A 15,072-nucleotide genomic window follows, 5' to 3' on the forward strand; every position below is an offset into this window, starting at 1 on the left:
TACTGGCACAAAATACTCATTTAGTCACCCACAGGTGGCCTTACTGATCCTTAAGGGCCCTATTCTCTCTCTCGTTACTCTTTTGTGCTTAACGTATTTGTAGAATCTCTTTACTCTCCTAATTTCCGTCTTGATCCTATACCTGCCCTATGGCTCCTGGGTCTTTTTTTCTGGACCAGAGCATCAATTTCTCTCATCATCCAGCATTCCCTACACTTACCAGCCTTGCCCTTCACGGTAACCAGAACGTACTGTCTCTGACCTCTTGCTAGCTCACTCTTAAGGCCTCTCACACTCCGACTGTCCCTTTGCCCGTGAATAGCCTCTTCCAATCAACTTGTGAAAGTTCTTGCCTAATACTGTCAAAATCGGTCTCACTCCAGTTTAGAACTTTAACTTTCAGATCAGGTATGTCCTTTTCCATAGCAATTTTAAAACGAGTCGAACTATGATCTCTGACCCGAAGGTGTTCCCCCATTGACACCTCATTGACATGCCCTGAATTCTTTTCCAACAGTGGGTCAAGTTTAGCCCTTTCTTTAGTAGGCACGTCCACATATTGGAATCAGAAACTTTTCGTAACTTAATTCTGTTCCATCCGATCCCTAAATACTATGGCAGTCCCAGTCGATGTTTGGAAAGTTAAAATCCCCAACCATGACCAACCTATTCTTCTTACAGATGTCTGAGATTCCCCTCTCAAATTTGCTTCTCAATTTCTCTCTGACTATTGGGGGGGGGGGGGGGGGGGGGGGGGTGGAGGGGGCTATAGTACAATCCCAATAACGTGATCATCCTTTTCTTATTTCAGAGTTCCACCCAAATAACTTCCCTGGACGTTCTCCCAGGGATATCCTCCCTAAGTACCCCTAGCCAAAAACACCACTTCCCCCCCCCCCTCTCTTGCCTCCCTTTCTATCCTTCCTGTAGCATCTATACCCTGGAACATTAAACTGCCAGCCCTGCCCATCCCTGAGCCATGTCTCTGTAATTGCTATGATAGCCCAGCGCCATGTTCCTAACCATGCCCTGAGTTCATCTACCTTACTTGTCAGGCCCCTTGTATTGAAATAAAATGCAACCATTTCATCTGGAGTCTCACTGCAGGTGTTGGTCTAGATTAGTGTGGTGCGGGAAAAGCACAGCAGATCTGGCAGCATCCGAGGAGCAGGAAAATTGACTTTTCGGGCAAAAGGAAGCCCTTAACCAGCCCGAAACGTCGATTTTCCTGCTCCTCAGATGCTGCCTGACCTGCTGTGCTTTTCCAGCAACACTCTGATCTCCAGCATCTGCAGCCCTCACTCTCACTTCACTGAAGGTGTTACCTAGTATGGTGACGAAACGTCTGAAAACAAGCCTTCCAGCTTACCACATTCTCTGCTCTGCTCTTGCCTGGCTTGAACTATTCGACTTGCTTTTTTTTCTCAACTCTACAACCTCAGACTTATCTCTTTTCTCACTATCTCTTTGTGTCTCTCCCACCGCCCTTACTAGCTTAAAGTCTTCTGTGTAGCATGACTAAATTTTCCCACCAATATTTAGGGGTGGCACGGTGGCTCAGTGGTTAGCACTGCTGCCTCACAGCACCAAGGTCCCAAGTTCAATTCCAGCCTCGGGCGACTGCCTGTATGGAGTTTGCACATTCTCCCCGTGTCTGCGTGGGTTTCCTCTGGGTGCTCCGGTTTCCTCCCACAGTCCAAAGAGGTGCTGGTCAGGTGAATTGGCCATGTTAAATTGTCCGTAGTGTTAGGTGTATCAGCCAAAGGGGAATGGGTCTGGGTGGGTTACTCTGCAGAGGGTTGGTGTGGACTGGTTGGGCTGAAGGGCCTGTTTCCACACTGTAGGGAATCTAATCTAATCATGTCCTGATCCACTTTCCATCCTTAGAACATAGAACATAGAACATAGAAGAATACAGCACAGTACAGGCCCTTCGGCCCTCGATGTTGCGCCGATCAAAGCCCACCTAACCTACACTAACCCACTATCCTCCATATGCTTGTCCAATGCCCGTTTAAATACCCATAAAGAGGGAGAGTCCACCACTGCTACTGGCAGGGCATTCCATGAACTTACGACTCGCTGAGTGAAGAACCTACCCCTAACATCTGTCCTATATCTACCCCCCCTTAATTTAAAGCTATGCCCCCTTGTAATAGCTGACTCCATACGTGGAAAAAGGTTCTCACTGTCAACCCTATCTAAACCCCTAATCATCTTGTACACCTCTATCAAATCACCCCTAAACCTTCTTTTCTCCAATGAGAACAGCCCCAAGTGCCTCAGCCTTTCCTCATACGATCTTCCTACCATACCAGGCAACATCCTGGTAAACCTCCTCTGCACCCGTTCCAGTGCCTCCACATCCTTCCTATAGAATGGCGACCAAAACTGCACACAATATTCCAGATGCAGCCGCACCAGAGTCTTATACAACTGCAACATGACCTCAGGACTCCGGAACTCAATTCCTCTACCAATAAAAGCCAGTACGCCATATGCCTTCTTCACCGCACTATTTACCTGGGTGGCAACTTTCAGAGATCTGTGTACATGGACACCAAGATCCCTCTGCTCATCCACACTACCAAGTATCCGGCCATTAGCCCAGTACCCCATCTTTTTGTTACTTTTACCGAAGTGAATCACCTCACACTTACCTACATTGAACTCCATTTGCCACCTTTCTGCCCAGCTCTGCAGCTTCTCTATATCCCGCTGTAACCTGCCACATCCTTCCTCACTGTCAACAACTCCTCCGACTTTCGTATCATCCGCAAACTTGCTCACCCAACCTTCTAGCCCCTCCTCCAGGTCATTTATAAAAATGACAAACAGCAATGGTCCCAAAACAGATCCTTGCGGAACACCGCTAGTAACTGCACTCCAAGATGAACCTTTGCCATCAACTACTACCCTCTGTCTTCTTCCAGCCAGCCAATTCCTAATCCAAACCTCTAATGCACCCTCAATGCCATACCTCCGTAGTTTTTGCAGTAGCCTACCATGGGGGACCTTATCAAACGCCTTACTAAAATCCATATATACCACATCTACCGCTTTCCCCTCATCTACCTCCTTAGTCACCTTCTCAAAGAATTCAATAAGGTTTGTGAGGCACGACCTGCCCTTCACAAAACCATGCTGACTATCCTTGATCACATTATTCTTATCCAGATGTGCATAAATCCTATCCCTTACAATTCTCTCTAAGACTTTGCCCACAACAGAAGTGAGACTCACTGGCCTATAGTTACTAGGATTATCCCTACTCCCCTTCTTGAGCAAGGGAACCACGTTTGCTAGCCTCCAGTCCTCTGGCACTACTCCTGTAGACAAAGAGGACACAAAAATCAAGGCCAATGGCTCTGCAATCTCCTCCCTTGCTTCCCAGAGGATCCTAGGATAAATGCCATCAGGCCCAGGGGACTTATCTATTTTCACCCTTGCCAGAATTTCCAACACCTCTTCTCTACATATCTCAAAGCCATCCATTCTACTTATTCGTGCCTCAGTATTCATATCGACAACAATGTATATACAGCCACTTCGGCTTCAGAAGAGATTCCAATGATCGAAAAATCTATATCCTTGTCCCCTGCGCCAGTTCCTCAACCACACATTCATCTGCTCTCTCCTCCTATTCCTACTCTCACCGGCATGTGGCTGAGGAACTGGTGGGGATTCACATTTTCGGATCATTGGAATCTCTCCTGGGGTAGAGGTGACCTACATAAGTATGTTGCATGGAGAGTAATCCAGCTATTACTACCCTCGATGACCGACTTTCTGCCTCACTTCCTACATTCCCCCTTCAGAACCTCATCCCTTTTTCTTCCTACGTCATTGGTACCAAAGTGTGCAACGACACCCTGCTGTTCACTCTCACTTTGAGAATTCTCCATGGCGGATAGGAGAGAATCACAGCTGTAAGAGTTGCCTGGGACATAAGTTTTTGCTTTGTTTTTAGAACAAAAACAATGATACTTCAAACAAAATAAAATCAAAGAGCCAAGTTGTGAACCTACACAGCTAGCTGTCTGTAAAAAGGACACCTCTGAATATCAGAGTTCCATCCAAGACAAGCAGACTGTGAAATATCAGGCTGACTTTGGGAAGACCTACTCTCAGCTGGGAATCTCAGAGCCTGAGACAGCTTCGTGTTTATTTTTAAGACGAATGAAACTTATAAAACTTAATCTGTTTTTTATTGTGACTCTACAATATTGATTAGGGCAAGGATTTGTTTTTACGTCTAATTGAGATTTGCCTCTGCTTGCTTAAACCTTTTAAATATAAAGGTCCGAGGGAGTGTTGCTGAACAAAGAGACCTTGGAGTGCAGGTTCATGGCTCCTTGAAAGTGGAGTCGCAGGTAGATAGGATAGTGAAGAAGGAGATTGGTATGCTTTCCTTTATTGGTCAGAGTATTGAGTACTGGAGTTGTGAGGTCATGTTGCGACTGTACAGGACATTGGTTAAGCCAATGTTGGAATATTGCGTGCAATTCTGGTCTCCTTCCTATCGGAAAGATGTTGTGAAACTTGAAAGGGTTCAGAAAAGATTTACAAGGATGTTGCAAGGATTGAAGGTTTGAGCTACAGGGAGAGGTTGAACAGGCTGGGGCTGTTTTCTCTGGAGCGTCAGAGGCTGAGGGGTGACCTTATAGAAGTTTATAAAATCATGAGGGGCATAGATAGGATAAATAAGTAAAGTCTTTTCCCTGGGGTGGGGGAGTCCAGAACTTGAGGGCATAGGTTTAAGGTGAAAGGGAAGAGATTTAAAAGGAATCTAAAGGCAACCTTTTCATGCAGAGGGTGGTGTGTATGTGGAATGAGCTGCCAGAGGAAGTGGTGGAGGCTGGTAAAATTACAACATTTAAAAGGCATCTGGATGGTAACATAAATAGGAAGGAATTAGATGGATATGGGCCAAATAGTGGCAAATGGGACGAGGTTAATTTAGGATATCTGGTCGGCATGGACTCATAGAACATAGAACATAGAACAATACAGCACAGAACAGGCCCTTCGGCCCACGATGTTGTGCCGAACTTCTATCCTAGATTAAGCACCCATCCATGTACCTATCCAAATGCCGCTTAAAGGTCGCCAATGAATCTGACTCTACCACTCCCACGGGCAGCGCATTCCATGCCCCCACCACTCTCTGGGTGAAGAACCCACCCCTGACATCTCCCCTATACCTTCCACCCTTCACCTTAAATTTATGTCCCCTTGTAACACTCTGTTGTACCCGGGGAAAAAGTTTCTGACTGTCTACTCTATCTATTCCTCTGATCATCTTATAAACCTCTATCAAGTCACCCCTCATCCTTCGCCGTTCCAACGAGAAAAGGCCGAGAACTCTCAACCTATCCTCGTACGACCTACTCTCCATTCCAGGCAACATCCTGGTAAATCTTCTCTGCACCCTCTCCAAAGCTTCCACATCTTTCCTAAAGTGAGGCGACCAGAACTGCACACAGTACTCCAAATGTGGCCTAACCAAAGTCCTGTACAGCTGCAACATCACCTCACGACTCTTGAATTCAATCCCTCTGCTAATGAACGATAATACTCCATAGGCCTTCTTACAAACTCTATCCACCTGAGTGGCAACCTTCAAAGATCTATGTACATAGACCCCAAGATCCCTCTGTTCCTCCACCTGACCAAGAACCCTACCATTAACCCTGTATTCCGCATTCTTATTTGTTCTTCCAAAATGGACAACTTCACACTTGGCAGGGTTGAACTCCATCTGCCACTCCTCAGCCCAGCTCTGCATCATATCTAAGTCCCTCTGCAGCCGACAACAGCCCTCCTCACTGTCCACAACTCCACCTATCTTTGTATCATCTGCAAATTTACTGACCCACCCTTCGACTCCCTCATCTAAGTCATTAATAAAAATTACAAACAGCAGAGGACCCAGAACTGATCCCTGCGGAACTCCACTTGTAACTGGACTCCATGCTGAATATTTACCATCTACCACCACTCTCTGACTTCGACCGGTTAGCCAGTTTTCTATCCAATTGGCCAAATTTCCCTCTATCCCATGCCTCCTGACTTTCCGCATAAGCCTACCATGGGGAACCTTATCAAATGCCTTACTAAAATCCATGTACACTACATCCACTGCTCTACCCTCATCCACATGCTTGGTCACCTCCTCGAAGAATTCAATAAGACTTGTAAGGCAAGACCTACCCTTCACAAATCCGTGCTGGCTGTCCCTGATCAAGCAGTGCCGTTCCAGATACTCGTAAATCCTATCCCTCAGTACCCTTTCCATTACTTTGCCTACCACCGAAGTAAGACTAACTGGCCTGTAATTCCCGGGGTTATCCCTATTCCCTTTTTTGAACAGGGGCACAACATTCGCTACTCTCCAGTCCCCTGGTACCACCCCCGTTGCCAGTGAAGACGAGAAGATCATTGCCAACGGTACTGCAATTTCCTCTCTTGCTTCCCACATAATCCTAGGACTCGTGAAACCAAAAGGTCTGTTTCCATACTGTACACCTTTGTGACTCTAAAACATCGGTACTATGTTAGCCTAGAGCGATGTTTTTAGAGCAATATGACTATTATTTACTTGGTTCGCAGAGATGGTCTTTAGTAGACTGATGGGCTCTTTCTGTCGGATGTGGGAGATTAATGAGAATTCCAATATTACTGATGATTATGTCTGACACTATCTCATCACATGGACCTTGGAGCAGCAGTTAGAGGCAATTAGGAATTTACAGGAGCCAGGGTGTGTGATGGATGGCAGTTTCAGGAAGGTAGAAACCTGTTTATCCAGTCAGGTAGATGGGTTACATCTAGGAGAGGTAGGCAGGTAATGCAGGAGTTTCCTGTAGCTCTCCCCATCTCAAACAAGTGGCTCAGTGGTTAGCACTGCTACCTCACAGCACCAGGGACCCGGGTTCAATTCCAGCCTCAGGTGACTGACTGTGTGGAGTTTGCACATTCTCCCCGTGTCTGCGTGGGTTTCCTCTGGGTGCTCCGGTTTCCTCCCACAGTCCAAAGATGTGCAGGTTAGGTGGATTGGCCGTGCTCAATTGCCCGCAGTGTTCAGGGATGTGTAGGTGCATTAGTCAGGGGCACGTTATAGTAGGGGGGGGATGGGTCTGGGTGGGTTACTCTTCGGAGGGTCGGTGTGAACCTGCTGGGCTGAAGGGCCTGTTCCCACACTGTGGGGATTCTATTCTTCCTCGTTCCTGAAGAAGAGCTCATGCCCGAAACGTCGATTCTCCTGCTCCTCGGATGCGCATTGACCTGCTGCGCGTTTCCAGCAACACATTTTTCAGCTCTGATCCCCAGCATCTGCAGTCCTCCCTTTCTCCTCCTTCTATGGTCAGTATACTGGTTCGGACAATGTAGGGGCTGATCGACTGTCAGGGGAATGTATCCCTGGGAGCTGCTGGTTTCTGGTTCCAAGCAGTTGATTGTGATAGGGACTTTTCTTGCCAGGGACACAGATAGCCAGTTCTGCCAAAGATGACTCATCAGAATGGTGTGGTCGCCCCCTGGTGCCAGGGTCAAAGATACCTGCTTTTGGGTTAACGCGGTGCTGATGATAAATGGTTGAATTAGTGGTAAATAAGTAAGAATTTCATCAGACATGTCTAATTTCTCATTGTCTTTTGGTTCTGAAATTTGCTCACTGTACCCACAACCGGTCTCGTCTTTAATCCAATGCAGAGTCAATGTAAGGGTGCCCCATGGTGGCAGCCAACACACATCACACAGCAAAGTTTTGCTATAAATTCTGTGTTACGATTGAGCCCTCCACTATCACCTGATGAAGGAGGGTCGCTCCGAAAGCTAGTGTGCTTCCAGTTAAACCTGTTGGACTATAACCTGGTGTTGTGTGATTTTTAACTTTGTACACCCCAGTCCAAAGCCGGCATTTCCAAATCATGACTACAGCATTGCCCTTTCACTGAGACTCTGAATGACAATGTCATCCCAAGACTTTTGTCGTAATTCAGAAACACAAGAGAGGTAATTCCAGCGTTCAGAGAGTCAAATTTTGAGGGACATTCGGAGGACTCTGTTTCCTTGCGACAAGGTGAGGAGCTGACCTGATGGAAGCTTTTAAAATTGCAATTGGCAGGTCAGCAAAAACCTTTTATTTGGCAAAATCAATTCCTGGGGCAAAGGTTCTAATCCCCTGAAGTTGGGAGAGTAAAAGAGAGTGAAAATGGGGTGGAAAAGAGGTGATGACACCAGTGAAGGTGAAGAGGAGATTCACCAACAGTACCTGAAGAAGTCATACCAGACTCGAAACCTTAATTCTGTTTCTTTCTCCACAGATGCTGCCCGACCTACTGAGTTTCTCTGGTGGTTTCTTTGCTTGTTTCACCAGGTTGCTGCCTGGGCTGGAGCTTATCAGATCTGAAGACACACTCGGTGCCTGGGGTTGTTTCCGTTGGAGTAGTGAAGACTTGAAGTGCACACACAATTCTGACAGGCTAGGTGAGGTGGATAGGAAGGAACTCCTCTCTTTAATAGAGGGATCAATAACCAGGCACCGTAGACCTACCATGAAGGGCAGGAGTTTTACAGGGTATTTAAGGAAGACCTTTTTTTCCCAACCAGAGGACAATGGCTTTCACTCTCTGAAAGGATGGTAAATTCAGGAACCATCACAGCATTTAGGAAGTATTTAGATGATCACTTGAAGGAGGTAGCATACAAAGTACAGGAAAATGGAACGACGGTGAAAGGGGTTTGATGACTGGTACAGACATAATGAGCCTTGTAAAAATGCTACAACTCTATCTGACTTGATTTACTATTGTCACATGCACCGAGATATAGTGGAAAATATTGTGCTGTGGGCGAACCAAATCACACCTTACATAATGACGTCAGGGTAAAAGAACAGATTGGGGTGGAGAGAAGGTTGGCTCACTAACGGGAAACACCGAATAGGCAGCGAGATGTGTGAGGTTTTGTGCGATGCAATAAGTCAGGGTGCTAGGACCTCAATGTTGACAATTCACATCAATCACTTCGATGAAGGGACAGATGGTATAGCTTTGAATTTGTTCAGGTGGGGAGGTAGGTTGTAAAAAGGACATAAGGAGACTGCAAAAAGATATAAAGAGGATGAAAACTGAACTGCAACTTCGGTTTTTGTTTGTATATAAACAGGATGATTGGGCAAAGATCTGGCAAATATTACACAATGTGGGAAAATGTGAAGATGTCTATTTTAGCAGGATGAATAAAACACCATATGATCGAAATGCTGAGATTTTGCAGAGCACTGTGATACAGAAAGATCTGGATGTCCTGGTGCAGGAACAGCTCGGGATTAGTATGCAAGGACAGCAGATAATTAAGGAAGCCAATACAGTATTATCAGTTATTATAAGGGGAAACTGAGTGCAAAAGTAGAGAGAATATAGTGCACAGTATTGTTCATCTTTTTTAAGGAAGGATATATATGTGCTAGAGAAGGTTGACTAGACTAATGGACGGATTGTCTTATGAAGCAAGGTTTCACGCATGGAATCTACAGGAGTACATGGTGACTACTAAATATTTAACGTCCGGATGGATTTTGATACTAACAGTCCCTATTAGCAGCTACGCACTCTCCTAACCAGATCCTTATCCACTCCTTTGCCTGTCCAACTGTTCCTCTCTCTCTCTCTCTCTCTCTCTATTTGGGCTCTATCCCCATCTATCCTTTACTCCTTACCCCCCCTCCCCCACCCTAGCTGCTGCATAGAAACCGACATTTTCCCAGCTCCCATCACTCCTGAAGCCCAGACCCAAAATGGTCACTCTGCTTTCTCTGCACAGATGCTGCCAGACCTGCCGAGCTTTCCCAACAACTTCTGGCTTTCTTTCGGATTTGCAGCGGCTGCAGTTCTTTCCGGTTTTTTTATCTCCTGAGAGTTGAGGATTGTTTTTGGTTTGGACTGGAGGCCTGTGACCGACGGTGGGCCACAGGGATCACTTCTGCTTGTCATTTATTTAAATGAGAATAGAGAAGACATAGCTAATAAGTTTGCAGATGATACCAAAAGTGATTGTGTAGTCCACTGTATCTCAGTATATGTGACAATAATAAATCAAGTCGAAATTTATTGAAAACTGAACAGGCTGAAGGGCCAAGTGGTCTACTTTTGTTCTTTAGTTACACGATCATGTCTTTCTCTTGAGTGTCTAACTCGAGTTCAGATTTCCATTGACTCCATTAAATTTCCCTTCATCTTTCCCTGCTCCTCCTTTGTCTTTTCTGTCATCTCTAGTTTCTTGGTTCTCTCTCTTATTACTCAAGCTGTTTTAATTGTAATTGAATATCTCCTAATTTCGACATTTTATTCGCCAAAGTATTCAGCTTATTTTTATTTCCTCATAGCCCAAACGTCGCGCTAGTACCTCATTTGTCTCATGAAGGGCTTTTGCCCGAAACGCCGATTCTCCTGCTCCTCAGATGCTGCCTGACCCGCTGTGCTTTTCCAGCACCACTCTAATCCAGACCCTCATTTATTTCGAGGAGAAAGTGAGGACTGCACATCAGAGCAGAAAAATGTGTTGCTGGAAAAGCGCAGCAGGTCAGGCAGCATCCAAGGAGCAGGAGAATCGACGTTTCGGGCATCAGCCCTTCTTCAGGAATGAGGAGGGTGTGTCCAGCAGGGTAAGATAAAAGGTAGGGAGGAGGGACTTGGGGAAGGGGCGTTGGAAATGCGATAGGTGGAAGGAGGTTAAGGTGAGGGCGATAGGGCGGAGAGGGGGTGGGGGCGGAGAGGTCAGGAAGAAGATTGCAGGTTAGGAAGGCGGTGTTGAGTCCGAGGGTTGGGACTGAGATAAGGTGGGGGGAGGGGAAATGAGGAAACTGGAGGGAGGGTCTCCCTCTGTCTCTGGGTTTCTCTCTCTCTCTCTCGGGAGTGGGGATGAGTCAGGGTTTCTCTCTCTCTCTCTCTCTCGGGAGTGGGGATGAGTCAGGGTCTCTCTCTCTCTCTCTCTCTCTCGGGAGTGGGGATGAGTCAGGGTCTCTCTCTCTCTCTCTCTCTCTCGGGAGTGGGGATGAGTCAGGGTCTCTCTCTCTCTCTCTCGGAAGTGGGGATGAGTCAGGGTCTCTCTCTCTCTCTCTCTCTCTCGGAAGTGGGGATGAGTCAGGGTCTCTCTCTCTCTCTCTCTCTCTCTCGGGAGTGGGGATGAGTCAGGGTCTCTCTCTCTCTCTCTCTCTCGGGAGTGGGGATGAGTCAGGGTCTCTCTCTCTCTCTCTCTCTCTCTCGGGAGTGGGGATGAGTCAGGGTCTCTCTCTCTCTCGGGAGTGGGGATGAGTCAGGGTCTCTCTCTCTCTCTCGGGAGTGGGGATGAGTCAGGGTCTCTCTCTCTCTCTCGGGAGTGGGGATGAGTCAGGGTCTCTCTCCCTCTCTCGGGAGTGGGGATGAGTCAGGGTCTCTCTCCCTCTCTCGGGAGTGGGGATGAGTCAGGGTCTCTCTCCCTCTCTCGGGAGTGGGGATGAGTCAGGGTCTCTCTCTCTCTCTCTCTCTCTCTCGGGAGTGGGGATGAGTCAGGGTCTCTCTCTCTCTCTCTCTCTCTCTCGGGAGTGGAGATGAGTCAGGGCCTCTCTCTCTCTCTCTCTCTCGGGAGTGGGGATGAGTCAGGGTCTCTCTCTCTCTCTCGGGAGTGGGGATGAGTCAGGGTCTCTCTCTCTCTCTCTCTCGGGAGTGGGGATGAGTCAGGGTCTCTCTCTCTCTCTCGGGAGTGGAGATGAGTCAGGGCCTCTCTCTCTCTCTCTCTCGGGAGTGGGGATGAGTCAGGGTCTCTCTCTCTCTCTCGGGAGTGGGGATGAGTCAGGGTCTCTCTCTCCCTCTCTTGGGAATGGGGATGAGTCAGGGTCTCCCTCTCTCTCTCTCTCTCTCGGGAATGGGGATGAGTCAGGGTCTCTCTCGGGAGTGGGGATGAGTCAGGGTCTCTCTCTCTCTTTCGGGAGTGGGGATGAGTCAGGGTCTCTCTCTCTCTCTCTCGGGAGTGGAGATGAGTCAGGGCCTCTCTCTCTCTCTCTCTCTCTCGGGAGTGGGGATGAGTCAGGGTCTCTCTCTCTCTCTCTCGGGAGTGGGGATGAGTCAGGGTCTCTCTCTCCCTCTCTTGGGAATGGGGATGAGTCAGGGTCTCCCTCTCTCTCTCTCTCTCGGGAATGGGGATGAGTCAGGGTCTCTCTCGGGAGTGGGGATGAGTCAGGGTCTCTCTCTCTCTCTCTCTCTCTCGGGAGTGGGGATGAGTCAGGGCCTCTCTCTCTCTCTCTCTCGGGAGTGGGGATGAGTCAGGATCTCTCTCTCGGGAGTGGGGATGAGTCAGGGTCTCTCTCCCTCTCTCTCTCTCTCCCTCCCTCTCTCTCTCTCTCTCTCTCGGGAGTGGGGATGAGTCAGGGTCTCTCTCTCTCTCTCTCTCGGGAGTGGGGATGAGTCAGGGTCTCTCTCTCTCTCGGGAGTGGGGATGAGTCAGGGTCTCTCTCTCTCTCTCTTCGGGAGTGGGGATGAGTCAGGGTCTCTCTCTCTCTCTCTCTCGGGAGTGGGGATGAGTCAGGGTCTCTCTCTCTCTCTCTCTCGGGAGTGGGGATGAGTCAGGGTCTCTCTCCCTCTCTCGGGAGTGGGGATGAGTCAGGGTCTCTCTCTCTCTCTCTCTCTCTCTCTCGGGAGTGGGGATGAGTCAGGGCCTCTCTCTCTCTCTCTCTCTCTCTCTCGGGAGTGGGGATGAGTCAGGGTCTCTCTCTCTCTCGGGAGTGGGGATGAGTCAGGGTCTCTCTCCCTCTCTCGGGAGTGGGGATGAGTCAGGGTCTCTCTCTCTCTCTCTCGGGAGTGGGGATGAGTCAGGGTCTCTCTCTCTCTCTCGGGAGTGGGGATGAGTCAGGGTCTCTCTCTCTCTCTCTCGGGAGTGGGGATGAGTCAGGGTCTCTCTCTCTCTCTCTCTCTCGGGAGTGGGGATGAGTCAGGGCCTCTCTCTCTCTCTCGGGAGTGGGGATGAGTCAGGGTCTCTCTCTCTCTCTCGGAGTGGGGATGAGTCAGGGTCTCTCTCTCTCTCTCTCTCGGGAGTGGAGATGAGTCAGGGCCTCTCTCTCTCTCTCGGGAGTGGGGATGAGTCAGGGTCTCTCTCTCTCACTCTCTCTCTCTCTCTCTCTCTCTCTCTCTCTCTCTCGGGAGTGGGGATGAGTCAGGGTCTCTCTCTCTCTCTCTCTCTCTCGGGAGTGGGGATGAGTCAGGGTCTCTCTCTCTCTCTCGGGAGTGGGGATGAGTCAGGGTCTCTCTCTCTCTCTCGGGAGTGGGGATGAGTCAGGGTCTCTCTCTCTCTCTCTCGGGAGTGGAGATGAGTCAGGGCCTCTCTCTCTCTCTCGGGAGTGGGGATGAGTCAGGGTCTCTCTCCCTCTCTCTCGTCTCTCCCTCCGGCTCTCTCTCTCTCTCGGGAGTGGGGATGAGTCAGGGTCTCTCTCTCTCTCTCTCGGGAGTGGAGATGAGTCAGGGCCTCTCTCTCTCTCTCGGGAGTGGGATGAGTCAGGGTCTCTCTCTCTCTCTCTCTCTCGGGAGTGGGGATGAGTCAGGGTCTCTCTCTCTCTCGGGAGTGGGGATGAGTCAGGGTCCTCTCTCTCTCTCTCGGGAGTGGGGATGAGTCAGGGTCTCTCTCTCTCTCTCTCGGGAGTGGGGATGAGTCAGGGTCTCTCTCTCTCTCTCTCGGGAGTGGGGATGAGTCAGGGCCTCTCTCTCTCTCTCGGGAGTGGGGATGAGTCAGGGTCTCTCTCTCTCTCTCTCTCGGGAGTGGGGATGAGTCAGGGTCTCTCTCTCTCTCTCTCTCGGGAGTGGGGATGAGTCAGGCCTCTCTCTCTCTCTCGGGAGTGGGGATGAGTCAGGGTCTCTCTCTCTCTCTCGGAGTGGGGATGAGTCAGGGTCTCTCTCGGGAGTGGGGATGAGTCAGGGTCTCTCTCTCTCTCTCTCTCGGGAGTGGAGATGAGTCAGGGCCTCTCTCTCTCTCTCGGGAGTGGGGATGAGTCAGGGTCTCTCTCTCTCACTCTCTCTCTCTCTCTCTCTCTCTCTCGGGAGTGGGGATGAGTCAGGGTCTCTCTCTCTCTCTCTCTCGATCTCTCTCTCTCTCTCTCTCTCTCTCTCTCTCTCGGGAGTGGGGATGAGTCAGGGTCTCTCTCTCTCTCTCTCGGGAGTGGGGATGAGTCAGGGCCTCTCTCTCTCTCTCGGGAGTGGGGATGAGTCAGGGTCTCTCTCTCTCTCCTCGGGAGTGGGGATGAGTCAGGGTCTCTCTCTCTCTCTCTCGGGAGTGGAGATGAGTCAGGGCCTCTCTCTCTCTCTCTCGGGAGTGGGGATGAGTCAGGGTCTCTCTCCCTCTCTCTCTCTCTCCTCCCTCTCTCTCTCTCTCGGAGTGGGGATGAGTCAGGGTCTCTCTCTCTCTCGGAGTGAGATGAGTCAGGCCTCTCTCTCTCTCTCGGAGTGGGGATGAGTCAGGGTCTCTCTCTCTCACTCTCTCTCTGCTCTCTCTCTCTCTCTCTCTCTCTCTCTCTCGGGAGTGGGGATGAGTCAGGGCCTCTCTCTCTCTCTCTCTCTCTCTCTCTCTCTCTCTCTCTCGGGAGTGGGATGAGTCAGGGTCTCTCTCTCTCTCTCTCTCTCTCTCGGGAGTGGGGATGAGTCAGAGTCGGTCTCTCTCTCTCTCTCTCTCTCGCTCTCTCTCTCTCTCGGGAGTGGGGATGAGTCAGGGTCTCTCTCTCTCTCTCTCTCTCTCTCTCTCTCTCTCGGGTCTCTCTCTCTCTCTCGGGAGTGGGGATGAGTCAGGGTCTCTCTCTCTCTCTCTCGGGAGTGGGGATGAGTCAGGGTCTCTCTCCCTCTCTCGGAGTGGGGATGAGTCAGGGTCTCTCTCCTCTCTCTCTCTCTCCCTCCCTCTCTCCCTCTCTCGGAATGGGGGATGAGTCAGGGTCTCTCTCTCTCTCTCTCGGGAGTGGGGATGAGTCAGGGTCTCTCTCCCTCTCTCGGGAGTGGGGATGAGTCAGGGGTCTCTCTCTCTCTCTCTCTCTCTCTCCTCTCTCGGAGTGGGGAT

The sequence above is a fragment of the Chiloscyllium punctatum genome, unplaced genomic scaffold (assembly GCF_047496795.1).
Source record: "Chiloscyllium punctatum isolate Juve2018m unplaced genomic scaffold, sChiPun1.3 scaffold_622, whole genome shotgun sequence".
In the NCBI taxonomy this organism is placed as follows: Eukaryota; Metazoa; Chordata; class Chondrichthyes; order Orectolobiformes; family Hemiscylliidae; genus Chiloscyllium; species Chiloscyllium punctatum.